The following is a 12,857-nucleotide window of genomic DNA, read 5'->3' on the forward strand; positions in this document are numbered from 1 at the left end:
AGTTCTCAGTAACAACTTAGTTTCTAAAACAACACAACTCATTTTTAATTCATTTGTGGTACAGAAGTAATATCCACATGTAAAATAGGTTGTCAAGAAAGAGAGGGGATGTAACTCTAAATGCTATTCTTCTGAGGTTACTGTGTAATAATGACCAGGTCATTCATCAATAGTTGTCAGCAAATATCATTTATATCCGTAGCAGACGCCCCTGACCTCCTTACAGTGATAGACCATTGACATGTTTGAACAGAGTTAGGTGTTTTTTATTATTGCTAAAACAATACTTTTATTTTGCTTAGGAGGGATGATAACTTACAAATGAAAATATACATTGCATGAATTATGAATATTATGTTTTTGTCTTTTTGCAGGTAAGTGAATCAGCCCACTATATCAGACAGATGCAAGAGTTACCCCCCTTCCGTTCAGTTTAACAGTAAATTCTCAACACTTAACTAGTCTTTTTACCACAATGCGTGTATTTGATGATATTTTTTTTCAATAAAATGGGTTTTTTCAACAGTATATCTATAACTGGCTTTGTTGTTATTTCACTGGGGGCATGTAATTTGTGTTATATGTAACTTACCCATTTGCAAGCTATTTCTCGAGGTACCATGTTGTCCTTAAACTCGTTTGTACCCTACCCTGACTGGAATTTAGACCTACCATTATTTGCTAGCAACTGCTGCTTTTATAAAAAAACAATCATGTATTTGCAAGCGCATTGTTATCATTGTTGACGTGTTTGACAAGGGATAAGACGTCTGGCCACTGTTAAGACAATGCCAACATGTAATCCTGGCACGCTAGAACCTATGTTTTGTTGTTTTGTCATGGAATGTCATCGTCACCTTTGTCAATGCAAACATGTTTTGGCAACACATAGCACTTGCAGCGTGCAAGAATAAACACAAATGAGAGATTAATGCCATGCAGGAGACCAGACAATGTATTGTAAAAAGAGCACAGGGTAAAAGCCCAAATAGAAGCCCCTACTTCCAGTGGGCGTGTGGCGCAACGGATAACGCGTCTGACTACGGATCAGAAGATTCCAGGTTCGAATCCTGGCACGCTCGAAATATTCTTTTGGACATTTTGTTTTTGAAAAATAACTAAAACGATAATCATGTTTCGAGGAAGAATATGTCAATAGCAGTCCCATTTTTTCTGCATTCAAAAAATCTCAAGTGGATGGTTTCACTGAGAAAATTAGTTGAAATCAACATTTCATGTCAATAATTACACACTTAAAATACTGAAGTTAGCACGGGTGGGGTTCGAACCCACGCGGACATACGTTCATTGGATCTTAAGTCCAACGCCTTAACCACTCGGCCACCGTGCTGATGTCTTTCAAAGTGAAAACGTGGAGCTGTGTGTCGGGTAATTGCTAATGCATAGACATACGCCCATGAGCCAAGAATATGTGTTATATGTAACTTACCCATTTGCAAGCTATTTCTCGAGGTACCATGTTGTCCTTAAACTCGTTTGTACCCTACCCTGACTGGAATTTAGACCTACAATTAGTGCTATCAACTGCTGCTTTTATATAAAAACAATCATGTATTTGCAAGCGCATTGTTATCATTGTTGTCGTGTTTGACAAGGGATAAGACGTCTGGCCACTGTTAAGACAATGCCAACATGTAATCCTGGCACGCTAGAACCTATGTTTTGTTGTTTTGTCATGGAATGTCATCGTCACCTTTGTCAATGCAAACATGTTTTGGCAACACATAGCACTTGCAGCGTGCAAGAATAAACACAAATGAGAGATTAATGCCATGCAGGAGACCAGACAACGTATTGTAAAAAGAGCACAGGGTAAAAGCCCAAATAGAAGCCCCTATTTCCAGTGGGCGTGTGGCGCAACGGATAACGCGTCTGACTACGGATCAGAAGATTCCAGGTTCGAATCCTGGCACGCTCGAAATATTCTTTTGGACATTTTGTTTTTGAAAAATAACTAAAACGATAATCATGTTTCGAGGAAGAATATGTCAATAGCAGTCCCATTTTTCTGAATTCAAAAAATCTCAAGTGGATGGTTTCACTGAGAAAATCAGTTGAAATCAACATTTCATGTCAATAATTACACACTTAAAATACTGAAGTTAGCACGGGTGGGGTTCGAACCCACGCGGACATACGTTCATTGGATCTTAAGTCCAACGCCTTAACCACTCGGCCACCGTGCTGATGTCTTTCAAAGTGAAAACGTGGAGCTGTGTGTCGGGTAATTGCTAATGCATAGACATACGCCCATGAGCCAAGAATATGTGTTATATGTAACTTACCCATTTGCAAGCTATTTCTCGAGGTACCATGTTGTCCTTAAACTCGTTTGTACCCTACCCTGACTGGAATTTAGACCTACAATTAGTGCTATCAACTGCTGCTTGTATAAAAAAAACAATCATGTATTTGCAAGCGCATTGTTATCATTGTTGTCGTGTTTGACAAGGGATAAGACGTCTGGCCACTGTTAAGACGATGCCAACATGTAATCCTGGCACGCTAGAACCTATGTTTTGTTGTTTTGTCATGGAATGTCATCGTCAAAATGAACTGACCTTTGTCAATGCCGGGATAATCTACAACGTCTGACTACAGTTAAGAAGATGCCAACATGGAATCCTGGCACGCTCTAACCTGAGTTTGTTGTTTTGTCATGGAATGTCAGGTGTCGGGTAATTGCTACTGAGTAGAAATACGCTCGAGGCCATAGAATGTAATGATTATGTATTGTTTGTAACTATTAAATTTAAAACCCATTTTTATGAGGTACCGTGATGTCCTGAGTGCAATGTGGATCTACAATAATTGGTGATATGTAAAGCTGCCAGTATATAAAAGCATTATTAACTGCATTTTTAGCAATGTTGATTAATCCATGTTTAACTTAAACTGAAGTGTCTTGTGTTATCAGATTCCTTCCACTGTCTCTGTAATGTGCTTCTTTGTTAAATGACATATGTTTCTTCAACTTTTGTAATGCGACTGGAGTTTACTGGTATATAAGAACCTGGTAAGTAAGAACCCCTCCTGATAAAGGAAATTACTAATCAGCGCGTGTTTCCCAATGACTGCGCATCAGAAGATTCAAGGTTCGAATTCTGTCGGGTGTGTTTTTATTTTGCTTTTGAAAGGTAAATGTAAAACGAAAAATTGAGGAAGTTTATACCAATGGCAGTACTCTCCTTTCTGTATTGTGAAATGAAAAGTGAATCACATCAATGATAACAGAAAGTGAATCTCATTCTTTTCTCAGATATCTGAGAAAACATCTCTTCGTTGTTCTTTGATTAGATTCTTTGTTGGATGAGATATGCTTCCTCGTACCACTTATTATATTATTTCAGTTCCCTGGTAAATAAACAAACCCGATAAAGAACTGGTCTTGATGGACATTAGTGTCCGTGCGTAAGATATCGTGAGGAGTTCAGAGAAGTTACACTGCGTTAAATTTATTGTAATTGTCTTGGAACTACGAAAACAGAATGTATCTTAAAATAGTTTCGAATTTATAACGTCAAACGGCCGAAATATGTCTTCAATAAAAATGGGCATATATATTTTGTCTATTTTCTCCATCACATAATTTTATTAAATTTGCCTTACATTTAAAGCCAAAAAGAAATTCAGCAAAAAACAATTAATTTTAAATTTTGTCCATTGTATTTGTGCTTTTGTTAATTTATTTCCACAAAAAAGACTTTTGTTGACCTTTTTGTGTACGCTAAAATTCTTGGTGTAATATTGCTAGCCTTTATTAACTGAATAATCATATATATACTTAAGGGCCAATCATAGAGTCCAACCGGTACAAAATTAATGATCTAGAAAATGTCAAAACACCAACATGTTAAGCCGAAAATAATTTCATAAATCAACTTCATAACAGTTATCGTTCTGTTATTTTAATCCTTTGAAATAGTCCGTACATCAAATGTAAGGTAACGATTCGTTATGAATATCTAAAATTTTGGTTCGGTGTGCCGCTGTTGTTCGGGAACTGTTCACGAATCTGACATCTATTTAGGATGACATCATTTTGTCAAATATGTTTTACGGAGGGCTTGTGTGGAATGTGGGTTAGTGTCTAAAATTTTGATTTTGTTTACCAGCTTTTAATGTGACTGTATCCTCTGAATAGTTTCGTCCAGGTGTGCATGAGTCACCTGATAAATAAATAAATTCATACCCTGAGACTCGTGCTAATATATCTCTCAAGCCGTAGTAGTAGTAGGAGACTTAGGTAATCCACAATGTCTGATTGTTAACATATAAATGATTATTATCATTCAGCCTTAAATAGTGAAAAATCAGTATTATAATTAAAATCTTTGAAAGGCTTTTGGAAGTGGAATGCATAAGAAAAGCAAGATTTATGGATGTCAACTTCTTTTTGTGAATAATTCTACCAACAGTAAAGTTGTTAACATCCATAATTCTTGCTTTTCTTAGCATTATAATTTGTTTCTCATGCTACGAAAATATACGAATTTTTGGAAGTGTTTGGAAATGTTTGTTTTTCAAGAGTTGAAAACATAGCAGATTTTCACACATTTGTTTCTGTTATTTTTGTAATAAATGTCGGAGGAAACTGAACATTAAATTTGTTTTGGTTTTTTTAAAAATATCCCTCATTGTATTGTTAGTCAGTTTTACTAATCTATCATTGCAACTTTGTATGTTGGTTCCTTAACGCCGCAAAGGCAGTATTCCAGCTACAGTCGAGTCCGGACCAAACAATCCAATGATTGACAGCATGAGTGTTGATCTTCGCTACTGGGATACGATGTCAAGCATCAACCAAGCCAGCGAACCTGCCACCGAACGCGTTAGTCGCCTCTTAAGACGAGCGTGTGTTGAAACATATTCTGCACATGAAGTCTGAAATTTAAGCACATAATTTAATGACAACTAGTCTGGACAGTATAGTGAGTGAGTGAGTGAGTTTAGTTTTACGCCGCTCTTTAGCAATATTCCAGCAATATCACGGAGGAGGACACTGGAAATGGGCTGGAGAGTATAGGCAAACTCAACCAGTGATATGAAACGACATAATAAGAAGACATCAAACGACACAAATATACATACTACAGCTACACTAAAGTAGAGAACCCCGGATTTCTTTCATGTGACAACAGTTAATCTGTCATTAACATGACAAATTAACTACATGTGAATAATCATCTGAAAATACACAAAACGTGTGCTGAAACTACTTTTTGAGTAGATCTAGGATGTATTGTTTTATGAAAACAATATTTTAGGAACTATGTGCTCGTGTAATATATACAAACGAATGCAAAACAAGTAAAGTTTGTTTTGAAACTACAAATACAAGTGCATGACAGCGTGTACCTCTCCTTTAGAACCCCACGACATTCCGTCGATTTTGAAAAGGGTTGACCTAATGTCAAGTCGCGTAGCAGTTCACAGGCGAACAGAGTGCAACACTTCCGGTGTCGCTTTCTAGGTCACGTGACCCTGACTGGGTGGGTGCCAACCACTGAATCTTGCCCCAGGCGTGAATACAGCTATCGGGCTTTGTCGGTGAATAGAAATGTGAGCGCTTGAAGTTCGTTTAAATTTTTATGGGCGTTTTCACAATGGTGAATGATGCAAACGAGTTTACTCGGAATTAAATTATTCATGGGACTGGATTATCCAAATACACGATCTTGTGAATGGGAAAATTAGTTGGATCAAAATGGCTTTTTAAAAAAATAATATACAGCTAATGTTGAACACTGATGGAATGAGAAGTATTGAAAATTTAGGGCTGTGTATATTTAAGCGGGCCTGGGTAACAATACGTGAACTACAGTGTGTGTGTACAAGTTACAGATTAAACATTAGCAACAACAACATCGACATAGATATTGACAACAACAACGTACATATAAAATGCGCAACGCCAGAGAACAGCCAGACTCGATTACCCGCTGACTGAGATTCTGCCGGGCGTAGAAGACAAAATAGCTGTGAAAATAATCAGAATGGATTGCGTCAAACCAGCGATAACATAGGTGTTCGAGAAAACGGTACCCGGTGAACATGTCCTGCCCTGCCGGCAATATTCGTCACAAATTGCAGCAGATAGCGTGTGTTTTTAGCCTGGCGTCGCACAGCAATACTCTGTGCCACACCGGCGGCCTGTGGACATTCGAATTCAGGGCAGCACTGGGACTGATTCTTGAAAACTATAAATATTTCGTCAATGTTGAATTACGCTGTATTGCGGGCAAAAATTTGTCATTGTTGCCCGATCCGATGAATAATCGAACGAAAGAACGTGAAAATAGGTGATCAATGGATGAAAAACTGGAGAAAATATTCGATGGATGCACTGACGAGTATGTGAGCTATGATTGAACGAAAAGACAATAGACTGACAGAGCGACAGAAATAACATACGACTGATACAACAAATATTTCAACACAAGTCAGTCGTGGTATCGTTTCAGAGCAGTAATGTAATACCACTTCAGAGCAGTAATGTAATACCACTTCAGAACAGTAATGTAATACCACTTCAGAGCAGTAATGTAATACCACTTCAGAGCAGTAATGTAATACCACTATAGAGCAGTAATGTAATACCACTACACAGCAGTAATGTAATACCACTTCAGAGCAGTAATGTAATACCACTTCAGAGCAGTAATGTAATACCACTTCAGAGCAGTAATGTAATACCACTTCAGAACAGTAATGTAATACCACTACAGAGCAGTAATGTAATACCACTTCAGAGCAGTAATGTAATACCACTTCAGAACAGTAATGTAATACCACTTCAGAGCAGTAATGTAATACCACTACAGAGCAGTAATGTAATACCACTTCAGAACAGTAATGTAATACCACTTCAGAATATTAATGTAATACCACTTCAGAGCAGTAATGTAATACCACTTCAGAGCAGTAATGTAATACCACTTCAGAGCAGTAATGTAATACCACTTCAGAGCAGTAATGTAATACCACTTCAGAGCAGTAATGTAATACAATGTACCACGTTAGCCTTCTCGCAGTGTCACATCATCTCCACATCACACAAATCCACATCACACAAATCCACATCAAGCGGAATATACATATATTATATTCAGTATTAAAATGTGGTTCACTTAGGCAATTTACAAAATGCAAAACTATATCAATTATTTTACAAACTGATTGAAAAATAGGTCCATTCTGTTTCAAGACCCATTCAAAATGTCTTTAAACCATTACTATTTATGCTGTGGTAAGGGAAAAGAAATAACCATCCATATGTACATTGACTTCCGTTTTGTTATAATTTTGTTCTTTTCTGGCACTACCTGGTAAAATTTTACACAAAAATGTTTCGAATTCGTTGGCATTATAACATAATTTGACAGAATATTCAGTCATTTCGTAAAATAACTGAAATATTAAGGCTTTTTTAGCCTGGCTGAAATCTTCCGTCATTTCACTCACTGACTATTACAAATGTCTGATAAAAATTATTTAATCATCTGAAATAATAACGGTGGTGGTGTGGTATAATACTTACTAGTTGTCGTTATGTCTTGGCCAGTTTGTTAAAACGAGAGCGTCATATTTCGCTTCAATTTCTTTTCGAGAGCAATGCAATTCGGACGAGTTATCTCCCTTGGTCCACAAAGCCCATCTTCCCGGACTCGCGTTTGTTCCGACAAATTAAACCTGAAAGCCGTTTATGACTTCCAGTTTTTTGTGTCATGTTTTTTAAAAGAATAAGTCTATTTCCTTCTCCTGAATAAGATAACAACTTTATTTCGCCGGGTAACCACGCGCGTGTTACAAATGAAGCTTGTATCATTAAACGCACGTGACAGTTCAGCCTATCAAAGGCTTTAGGTACAGTTCCGAGTAACGGTGACAAATATTTATTGCTGAAACTAAAACCACGATTATTTAATTAAGTTTATGTCAAAACTGTAAGAGAATTGACAGTTCAGTGTAGAAGCGACCTTTTCAGAAATATTTACAGAAAACCAATCGAAGTTTGTTTTCAAGAATCCTGCTTATATTTGGAATACTTGTCTAAATCGTCATCGTCCACATGTTAAAAATGGCAGTTTGATACGACTAAAAATATCTGATTCACATACAGTCGCGCAAATTTAATATGAAGAAATATCCCACACATTCAGTTTGGATGTACAAGGTTATAATTAATTTTAAAATAAACAGAATATATCCTTATCATTTACAGGAACGAACTATACATAAACTTGCGAACAGTATCGACATGTATCAACATTTATCAGACTAACGCTTAGTCTCTGAACACATATATTTTTTATCGTAACAAATAATCCCATTTAAACTGAAAAGGAGCACCAGTGAGATAGGAGATTCAGAACCTGGGGAAATCTCCACATTTAGGGTTTTAGAATTACAGGGACGGCTTGGCAGTGGGAAGCATAATGCGGTTCAGGGGCTGTAAGACAGACTATAACATTCATACATTTATATACACTGGTGTCCAGCTCAGCGAAAACCTAAACATACAGACTAAGATAAATTAGAAAATACACCGTATAAATGAAAGTGTATCGAGTTTGTTTTCACATAACTGAAAATTACGAGAACCTTCGTTAACTTATTCTGCAACAGTTTGTAAAATGTAATCCGTTGCTGGGTAATTTTGTGTACAAATAAATAAATCATGGTTTCAATAAATACAGTTATTTTTAAATAAACAAATTATTGCTTCAACGACGGCTGGGGTAAGACATGAATCAGCAGCCGCACGCCGCCTACTCTGCTCCAAATGGAACTGTTTTGCCGAAAAGTAATTACATATTGATTTTTCAAAGCTGTCCATTGATAGTAGCATATTGTGCGATTTTTGTAAAATTTGGAATGTTTCAAATTAAACCATATTAAATAAAATAGAACAATTTAGAAATATGTTTTGATTTTTGAGTGCTGCCTTAGCGCCAGAACAGTTCAGGTTTTCATATAGTACCCAAAACATAAGAACCTTTTCAACTACAAATCGAACACATCTTAATCTGAAATCAACTGGGAGGTACAATTTCTTTTGCCCAGCATTTTATGTCCATTAAACATTTTTGAATATTTATTTAAATTAGAAGTTATGTGTTCTACGTACAGATTTTGATGAGCAGGTATGGATATATTGATATAACGCTATACTCTGATGTGCAACTGTATTCTGCAAATTTGTGACGGACTTTTGTCAACAAAATGGAGATAATGTTAGTTTGGTACAGCTCTGTAACCCAAATCACTACGATGACAAACAAGTCATTAGGACATTTGCTAAATTATATTTTCCTTTCCATACGAACATTATATTGTATTATAATGTTGTAACTCACAATTGTCAATCAACTATTTTAAATCTTGGTAAATATATATTTTTTTATTTTAAACTTTATGGTACACTAAATATATAATAGTAACAGTAGTAAAAGTTGTATTTATTAATATGCTTTGCACATATGTATCAGTATACATATCTATTCAATTTTGGGACAAGTGTTAACATGATGCTTTTGTAAAACATGTGTTTGTGTACTTGTATTGTTCTATGGGCCTGTGGCCTCTTTGACAGAAATAAACTATATATATAGTTATATAAACTATATATACATGTATATATTATATTTTATTTCTCTTATACCAGGTCATTTTGTCAGTGGATATTTCGAAAGTTAAATAATGAACGAAGCACACTCACTCACACAGAAAAAGAAAGGTAAAAGAAAATACATATTTGAGAATCTAATTTAACCAAATAATTAAAATCGTGATGAAGCATACCTCGGATGGAAACAGTCGCCGACCCGTCAAAAACTGCAAACTACAACTGTGTTACACACGTTTAAATGACATTTGTGACGTCACTCCATTGTCTGCTCGCTCACTATTTTTCATGAATGGAACGATGTGTCCCAGTTTCAAATTAAAGCCTTCATTTTGTCATTTTGACATTTAATTTTGATAACAGAAATATTCCCAATACTTTGAATGTAATTTAAGTAGGGTAATGTCCTCGTAACTCTCCATTCCTTAAAATGGGGCCTCGGCACCATTATCTTTAAAGAATGGAGAGGTACTCGGACATTTCCCTCTACGAAATAATTTCTTGTGTGTTTCAGTTTTCGTCATCACCAAACATGGCTGTACACCTTCTTATGCCAGGCATGCATTTGGAGACGTCTAATACAATTATGCATGGAGTGCAATAATCTGAACCTCCATAATATATATGTATATATAGCTAAATATAAAATTACATATATATTATATGCAAAATGTATAAGTCAGAACTCACACGTTTTGGGGCTTGCTGTGAAGGGTGACCTGAATTCTTAATTCTCATATCGACAAGGAAAATTATATCATCACAGTGATACATTTACATGTGTGTATTACGTGTGTGACCCCTCCACCCCTACACACTCGCGCGCGCACACACGCTGTCATATTGCCCGTATATTGCTGAAGCGCTGTAAATCTAACTCACTCACCCCGGGATGTCAGTGTTAACGCTGTAATGATCTCATCTACAGGTAACATGCGTGTGGATGTTTGAAATGAACTATTATCAAGGTGACTATCCCTCGCACACAGGCCGATGTAGACTTCTTCTTCAGACCTCTTGACGTGCACACAGCCAATGCAGTGTGCCACAAAGACCCGGAAATAAATAAATTAAATTATATCCAATGCAGCCCATGCAAGTCTAGATTCTGTGGCAAGTCTAGATTATGTGGCAAGTCTAGAGTATGTGGCAAGTCTAGATTACCACAGATTCTGAAAATGAAGAAAGTCTCTGGGCTCCTTTTCATCACATTTTGTGATTATAATTTGCGAACATTTTTTTCTGCAAAATATGTACATTTCAGAGACTAGATGTTAGTCTAACAGTGAATGGTATAAACGTTTTGAAATTCTCAGGGTATGTTTAACCAATTCTTATATTTATGGAAATATAGGTAGCACTGCTTTAACTGAAAATATTTTCTTGGGTCTTTGTAAAGTTCACAATACAATTTAGAAAGACTTAATATTTCGTAAATTAAGCTTCTCTCATTATTAAATATATGCCTAAATTTGAAATTGTCCTCAAATCGCATTTGATAGCATTTGCGTTTCTCTGCCTGGCGGTGAAAACATGTATACGTGTTTGTGTGCCGGTATTTTCACCTGTGTTTATATCTCTGATTTGACTTTACATTTTTTCGATATGAATGGATGAGTCTTTGTTTATATTATAGATTGATCGTGTTTCTTCTCGTATAATTTAACCGTTCTTATCAACCACACGAACTGCCCTTACTTATCAAATGCATTGAGCTTCCTTTTTTATTTATATCAATTGGCAATTCTCTGTCTCCTCTCTTATTGGAATGTTTTCCCCTTATTTCACTTTTATCCTAGTTTTCCCTGTTTCTGGTTAACCATAAATATATGCTTGATTAACGTAAACAACAAATGATAATCCATGTCTGTTTAACTGTACCCCTGTGTGTGTCAAATTATCCTTTACCCCCAATTTATCCTTGATATGTGTTCCAACATAAATTTCTAATTAATGTCTGTTTAACCACAAATTCACACATATCTTTGTTTAACATTGTTTCCTATTTCTTTAACACAGCAATTGTCACCGATTTCACCTTCACGTGTTTCACAGTATATCGACCCTGTGTTTCTTTGAACACAATGTATCCCTCACTTCTGTTGAGACATATAGAACTATTTCTGTGTGTCTGACATTTATCAGACTGTTACATATTGTGGGTGCAACCTTTTGTTTCTATTTTTCCTGATTATTTCATGAATTGTCTGATGTTGGACCATCCATATCTGTCTGTCTTTTGGAGACGTTTGTCTTCGGTTATTTTTCTCTTTTGGAATCAAAGTGCATGCTATTTTCCGCAATATATACCAAAGAAGTGCTAAAAGGCGAGATACAGTAATATAACTGTATTTTCATTTTCCAGCGCGAGGTAAGCGTAGTGTTTGTTTGATTTTATTTGTTGTTGTTTACAATATTCCAGCTATATATGGCAGCGGTCTGTAAATAATGGAGTCTAGACCGGACAATCCAGTGATCAATATCATGTGAATCGATCTACGCAATTGGGATACAATGACATGTGTCAACAAGTCAGCAAGCCTGACAGTCTGATCGAATTGTCGCCTCTTACCACCAACAGAGATTGCTGAAGACCAGTTCTAACTCGGATCTGGACGGGTCGAGGCAAGGACAGAGAGGTAGCCTTGTGGTCAAGCCGTTCGCTTACCAGAAGGCCTGGGTTCAAGCCTCTTAACGGACATAACATGTGAAGTCCCTCTCTGGTGAATCCAGCAGTAATTATGCAGGAGAAAGGGCGGTTGTTAACCATACCTGTACCTATTCACCCTCAATGATGCTTATCAAGTGATCAGCATTTACTCGTAATATCAGCTGACCTATAATTACCGTTATTTCTGTTTACGGTTAGGCTCATGATAATTACAAATACAGTATGTCCGATCACGAGCTTGACGCCGACAGTTCAACAGCTATTCATGGACATCATCGACCAGATAATATGTTCTCTTTATTGATAAAATAGTAAATCGCAGTGTTGAATGACTTCCCCGAAAACACCTTAACACCTTTATGATAAATAATAATTATTTAAAAATACACTGCACGTCACTTATATTAGAGCGTGGGCTCCTTTCATATTCAAAATGATAAACGTGAGAATATTTACACTGATCAGTGATAGGGGCTTTAAACACATTGTGCTCACAAAAATATTTATTTCTGTCTACTCGTCTGTACATCGATATTT

General features: G+C 36.3%; 4 non-coding genes across 4 annotated transcripts; 2 read left to right on the forward strand and 2 right to left on the reverse strand.

The window, feature by feature from the left end:
• The first annotated feature begins 1,009 nt into the window (after window positions 1-1,009).
• Window positions 1,010-1,082, forward strand: Trnar-acg. The gene has a single exon. It is a non-coding gene; the product is annotated as a tRNA-Arg (tRNA).
• Window positions 1,083-1,268: 186 nt separating this feature from the next.
• Trnal-uaa lies at window positions 1,269-1,351 on the reverse strand. The gene has a single exon. It is a non-coding gene; the product is annotated as a tRNA-Leu (tRNA).
• A 515-nt stretch (window positions 1,352-1,866) lies between these two features.
• Trnar-acg lies at window positions 1,867-1,939 on the forward strand. The gene has a single exon. It is a non-coding gene; the product is annotated as a tRNA-Arg (tRNA).
• Window positions 1,940-2,124: 185 nt separating this feature from the next.
• On the reverse strand, window positions 2,125-2,207 carry Trnal-uaa. Its single transcript has one exon. It is a non-coding gene; the product is annotated as a tRNA-Leu (tRNA).
• Window positions 2,208-12,857: the final 10,650 nt, after the last annotated feature.

The sequence above is a fragment of the Haliotis rubra genome, unplaced genomic scaffold, assembly GCF_003918875.1.
Source record: "Haliotis rubra isolate DU_JTF1 unplaced genomic scaffold, ASM391887v1 Scf249, whole genome shotgun sequence".
NCBI lineage: Eukaryota > Metazoa > Mollusca > Gastropoda > Lepetellida > Haliotidae > Haliotis > Haliotis rubra.